The sequence below is a fragment of the Scylla paramamosain genome, unplaced genomic scaffold (assembly GCF_035594125.1).
Source record: "Scylla paramamosain isolate STU-SP2022 unplaced genomic scaffold, ASM3559412v1 Contig61, whole genome shotgun sequence".
In the NCBI taxonomy this organism is placed as follows: domain Eukaryota; kingdom Metazoa; phylum Arthropoda; class Malacostraca; order Decapoda; family Portunidae; genus Scylla; species Scylla paramamosain.
The window spans coordinates 64372-71232 of NW_026973726.1; positions in this window are offsets into that span (position 1 = coordinate 64372).

A 6861-nucleotide genomic window follows, 5' to 3' on the forward strand; every position below is an offset into this window, starting at 1 on the left:
AAGGCTTTGCATGCACTTTAGGGTTTGGTACATATCGAAAAAAAACCTAAAATTAACTTTTTTGATAATATTCTTTTGTTCATAAAATTTTCCTGAATTTTCCCAGAATTTTGGCATCTCGGTGCCTATCAAGATGAAAATAAAAAATTCGTATTTTTTTTCTAAATAAAGAGTTTTTTGTGGGTTTTATCTTTTTGGTACTTAAAGAACTTATAAAAACACTCATAATACACGTTTCTCGTAATGTCCTTTTCTTTCCCAAACATAATGTTCTTTACATGTATTTAAGCGTTTTTATACATAACATGATAAAAAAAATCCTAAATTACATGTTTTTGGTAATGTTGTTCTGTTTCTCCATAAAGTTTGTTTTGCATGCGTTTTAGCGTTTGGTATATAAGGAGCTCAAAAACATTTAAAGGCAAGTTCTTGGTAAAAATTGGTTTTATTCCAATGAAAAATGATTGCTCTGCTTTTTAGTGCTTTATTGCCTATCACACTCAAAAACACTCAAAAGACATTTTTCTAGAAATGTTATGTTTTCCCATATAAATCTGGTTTCGCATGAAATTTGCGTTTTTGGTAACTAAGAATATGAAAAACACTCAAAATACACGAATTTGGTAAGGTTCTTCTGTTTCTCAATTAAGAGTGTTATTAATGAGTTTCAGCATTTTGGTATCTAGGAAACTTTTCCATATACACGTGTTTTTGCGTTTTTTGCCTTGTTGTTCTTTTGAACTATAATACACTCATTATACACTTTTCTCGCAATGTCCCTCTGTTTCCCAATATAGAGAGCTTTGTATCAATTTCAACATTTTTTTTGTAGGTAACAAGTTCAAAAACACTCACAATATACCTTTTTTATAATGTTTTTTTTTTTTTTTCTATTTCTTGATATTGGTTGGTTTGCATCCATTTTAGCGTTTTTCTACGTAAAACACTGGGAAGACACGTTTTCAGTAATTTTGATTTGCATTCACATATAAAGTGAGTTCCTTATTTATTTATCTTTTTGGTGCCTAACATTCTGAAAAACACTCAAAAGACAGATTTCTTTTAAGGTCGTTTAATTTCCTTATATAGGAGGCTTTGCATGCACCTTAGGGTTTGGTATATAACAGTCCGAAAAAAAAGCTAAAATTAACTTTTTTTTTATAATTTTCTTTTATCATATAATAGCCAGGAATCTTCCCAGAATTTTGGCATCTCGGTACCTATGAAGATGAATAACAAAAAAAATAATAAATCCTATTGTTTTATTTTTTATTTATTTATTTTTCTAAATAAAGAGTGTTATTTGTGGGTTTTAGCTTTTTGGTACTTAAGGAACTTGCAAACACTCATAATACATATTTCTCGTAATGTCCTTTCGTTTCCCAAACATAATGTTCTTTGCATGTATTTAAGCGTATTTATAGATAACATGATCAAAAACACTCAAAATACATGTTTTTGGTAGTGTTATTCTGTTTGTCCATAAAAAGGGTTTTGCATGCATTTTAGCATTTTGGTAGGTAATGAGCTCAAAAACACCTAAAGGCAAGTTCTTGGTAAAAGTTGGTTTTATTCCCATGTAATGTGATTGCCCTGATTTTTAGTGCTTTATTGCCTAACATTCTCAATAACACTCGAAAGACATTTTCTGGTAATATTATTTTTTTCCCACATAAAGCTAGTTTCGCATGGAATCTGCGGTTTGGTAACTAAGAAAGTGAAAAACACTTAAAATACAGGCATTTAGTAAGGTTGTTCTGTTTCTTAATTAAAAGTGTTATTCATGAGTTTCAGCATTTTGGTATGTAAGAAACTTCTCTATGTACACGAGTTTTTGAGTTTTTGCCTTGTGGTTCTTGAGAAACTATAAAACACTCATTATACACGTTTCTTTTCTTTCCTAATATAGAGTGCGTTTCATCCATTTTCGCATTTTTTTGTAGGTAACAAGCTCTATTTCTTGATATTGGTTGGTTTGCATCCGTTTTAGCGATTTTCTACGTAAATCACTGAAAAGACACGTTTTCAGTAATATTGTTGAAATTGCTGAAAAAAAAACACTCAAAAGACACATTTCTGGTAAAGTCGAGTAATTTCTCCATATAGTTGGCTTTGCATGCACTTCAGGGTTTGGTACATAACTCCAGAAAAAAGCGATTATTTTTTTCATAATCATTTTTTTTTACAAAATTTCCCTGCATTTTTCCAGAATTTAGGTATCTCGGTACCTATGAAGATGAATAACAATTTTTTTTTCTCTCTATAAAGTGTTATTTGTGTGTTTTAGCTTTTTGGTACTTAAGGAACTTAAAAACACTCATAATACACGATTTTCGTAATGTCCTTTTCTTATACAAACATAGGGTTCTTTACTTGTATTTAACCGTTTTTATAGATAACATGATCAAAAAGCACTCAAAATACATATTTTTGGTAATGTTATTCTGTTTCTCCATAAAGGGTGTTTTACATGCGTTTTAGCGTTTTTGTCAGGAGGTTTGGTGCATAAGTCCGAAAAAAAAGCTAAAATTAACTTTTTTGATAATATTCTTTTATCATATAATTGCCCTGAATTTTTACCAGAATTCTGGCATCTCGGTACCTATGAAGATATAAAAAAAAAATTATTTATTTATTTATTTATTATTTTTTTCTCAATGAAGAGTGTTATTTGTTGGATTTACCTTTTTGGTACTTAAGGAACTTAAAAACACTCATAATACACGTTTCTCGTAATGTCCTTTCGTTTCCCAAACAAAAGGTTCTTTGCATGTATTTAAGCCTTTTTATAGATAATATGATCAAAAACACTCAAAATACAAGGTTTTGGTAATGTTATTCTGTTTCTCCGTAAAGTGTGTTTTGCATGCGTTTTAGCAGTTTTGTATATAAGGAGCTCAAAAACATTTAAAGCAAGTTCTTGGGAAAAAATGGTTTTATTGCAATGTAATGTGATTGCCCTGCTTTTGAGTGGTTTATTACCTATCACGCTGAAAAACACTCAAAAGACACTTTTCTGGTAAATTCTTTTTTTTTTTCCTACAAAGCTATTTTCGCATGTAATTTGGGTTTTTTGGTAACTAAGAATGTGAAAAGCACTCAAAATCCACGCATTTATTAAGGTTGTTCTGTTTTTCAATTAAGAGTGTTATTCATCAGTTTCAGCATTTTGGTATCTAGGAAATCTCTCCATATACACGAGTTTTTGCGTTGTTTGCTTTGTGGTTCTTTTGAAATATAAAACACTCATTATACACTTTTCTTGCAATGTCCTTTTGTTTCCCAATATAGAGTGCTTTGCATCAATTTTCGCGTTTTTGTAGGTAAAGAGCTCAGAAACACTCAAAATATACCTTTTTGGTAACGTTTTTCTATTTCTTGATATTGGTTGGTTTGCATCCGTTTTAACGTTTTTCTACGTAAAACACTGAAAAGACACGTTTTCAGTAACTTTGTTTTCGATTCCCATATAGAGTGAGTTCCTTATTATTTATCGTTTCGGTGCGTAACATGCTAAAAAACACACAAAACACAGATTTCTGGTAAGGTCGTTTAATTTCCTCATATTGGAGGCTTTGCATGCACTTTAGGGTTTGGTACATAAGTCCGAACAAAAAAAGCTGAAATTAACTTTTTTGATAATATTTTTTTATCACATAATTACCCTGAATTTTCCCAGAATTTTGGCATCTTGGTACCTAGGAAAATGAATAACCAAAAAAAAAAAAAAAAAAAATCCTATTTTATTTTTTTATTTTTTATTTTCTAAATAAAAAGTGTTATTTGTGGGTTTTAGCTTTTTGGTACTTAAGGAACTTATAAAAACACTCATAATACACGTTTCTCGTAATTTCCTTTTGTTTCCCAAACATAATGTTCTTTGCATGTACTTAAGCGTTTTTATAGATAACATGATCAAAAACACTCTAAATACATGTAATTGGTAATGTTATTCTGTTTCCCCATAAAGTTTATTTTCCATTCGTTTTAGCGGTTTCTTATATAAGGGGTTAAAAAACACTTAAGGCAAATTCTTCGTAAAAGTTGGTTTTATTCCCATGTAATGTGATTGTTCTGCTTTTTAGTGATTTGTTGCATATCACGCTCAAAAACACTGAAAGGACACTTTTCTGGTAATGTCATTTTTTTCCCACATAAAGCTAATTTCGCATGTAATTTGGCATTTTTGTAACTAAGAACGTGAAAACACTCAAAATACACAATTTGGTAAGGTAGTTTTGTTTATGAATTAAAAGTGTTATTCATGCATTTCCTCATTTTGGTATGTAAAAATTTCTCTATATACACGAGTTTTTGCGTTTATTGCCTTGTGGTTCTTTTAAAACTATAAAACATTCATTATACACGTTTCTCGTAATGTCCTTTTGTTTCCTAATATAGAGTGCTCTACATCCATTTTTGCATTTTTTGTAGGTAACAAGCTCAAAAACACTCAAAATATATCTTTTTGGTAATGTTATTCTATTTCTTTATATAGGATGGTTTGTATCCGCTTAAGCGTTTTTCTACGTAAAACACTGAAAAGACACGTTTTCAGTAATTTTCTTTTGGATTCACATATTGACTGACTTCCAAATTATTTATAGTATTGGTGCCTAACATGCTGAAAAACACGGAAAAGACAGGTTTCTGATAAAGTCGTTTAACTTTCCTAAATAGGTGGCTTTGCATGCACTCTAGGTTTTGGTACATAACAATCCGAAAAAAAAGCTATAATTAACTTTCATGATAATGTTCTTTTCCACATAAATTCCCTGAATTTTGGCAGAATTTTGGCAATTCGGTACCTATGAAGATGAAAAAAAAATCCCATTTTTTTATTTTTTTATTGATTTTTTTTTCTAAAAAGTGTTATTTGTGGGTTTTAGCTTTTTCGTACTGAAGGAACTTAAAAAAACACTCATAATACACGTTTCTCGAAATGTCTTTTCGTTTCCCAAATATAAGCTTCTTTGCATGTATTTAAGGGTTTCTATAAATAACATGATCAAAAACACTCAAAATACATGTTTTTGGTAATGTTTTTCTGTTTCTCCATAAAGGGTGTTTTGCATGCATTTTAGCGTTTCAATATATAAAAAGCTCAAAAACACTTAGAGGCAAGTTCTTGGTAAAATTTGGTTTTATTCCCATGTAATATGATTGCCCTGGCTTTTAGTGCTTTATTGCGTAACACGCTCAAAAAACACTGAAAAGACATGCAAAGCCTCCCATATGAGGAAATTAAAGACCTTACCAGAAATCTGTCTTTTAAGTGTTTTTCAGTTTGTTAGGCACCAAAATGATAAATAATAAAGAACTCACTCTATGTGGGAATCCAAAAAAAAAAAATGCTGAAAATGTATCTTCTCAGTGTTTTACGTAGAAAAACGCTAAAACTTATGCAAACCAACCAATATCAAGAAGCAGAAAAACATTACCAAAAATGTATTTTTTTGAGTTTTTGAGCTTGTTACCTACAAAAAAAAAAGCGCAAAAAAAATTGATAGAAAGCACTCTATATTTGGAAACAAAGGGACATTGCGAGAAAAGTGTATAATGAATGTTTTATAGTTTAAAAAAACACAAGGCAAAAAACGCAAAAACTCGTGTATATGGAGAAGTTTCCTAGATACCAAAATGCTGAAACTCATGAATAACACTCTTAATTGAGAAACAGAACAACCTTACTAAATGCATGTCAAAAACACTAAAATGCAAGTTCTTCATAAAAGTTGGTTTTATTCCCATGTAATGTGATTGCCCTGCTTTTTAGTGCTTTTTTTGCCTAACACGCTCAAAAACACTCAAAGACACTTCTGGTATTGTCATTTTCTTCCCTCATAAAGCTAGTTTCGCATGGAATTTGGGGTTCTGGTAACTAAGAATGTAAAAAAACACTCAAAATGCACGCATTTAGTAAGGTTGCTCTGTTTCTTGATTAAGAAAGTTATTCATGAGTTTCAGCATTTTGGTATCTTGGAAACTTCTCCACACATACGAGTTTTTGTGTTTTTTGCCTTGTGATTCTGGTGAAACTATAAAATACTCATTATACACGTTTCTCGTTATGTTCTTTTTTTTCCCCTAATATACAGTGCTTTGCATCCATTTTTACGTTTTTTTTTATGTAACAAGCTCAAAACATACAAAATATACTTTTCTGGTAATATTATTCTATTTTTTCATATTGGTTGGTTTGCATCCGTTTTAGCGTTTTTCTACGTAAATCTTTTAAACGACACGTTTTCAGTAATTTTGTTTTGGATTTCCATATACAGTGACTTTCATATAATCTATCGTTTTCGTGCCTAACATGCGAAAAAACACTCAAAAGACAGGTTTCTTGTAAAGTCGTTAAATTTTCCCAAATAGGTGTCTTTGCATACACTTTATGGTTTGGTACATAACTCCGAAAAAAGGTAAAATTAACTTTTTCGATAATGTTCTTTTTTCCACATAATTTCCTTGAATTTTGGCAGAATTTTGGCATCTTGGTACCTATGAACATGAATAACAAAAAAATAAAAATGCTATTTTTTTCTATTTATTTATTATTCTCTATAAAGAGTGTTATTTGTAGGTTTAAACGTTTTGGTACTTAAAGAACTTAAAAACATTCATAATACACATTTCTCGTAATGTCCTTTCGTTTCCCAAATATAGGGATCTTTGCATGTATTTAGGTGTTTTTATAGGTAACATGATAAAAAAACACTCAAAAACACTTGTTTTTGGTAATGTTTTTCTGCTTCTCCATAAAGGAGTGTTTTGCATGCGTTTTAGCGATTTGTTATGTAACGAGCTGAAAAACACTTCACGGCAAGTTCTTGGTAAAAGTTGGTTTTATTCCAATGTAAT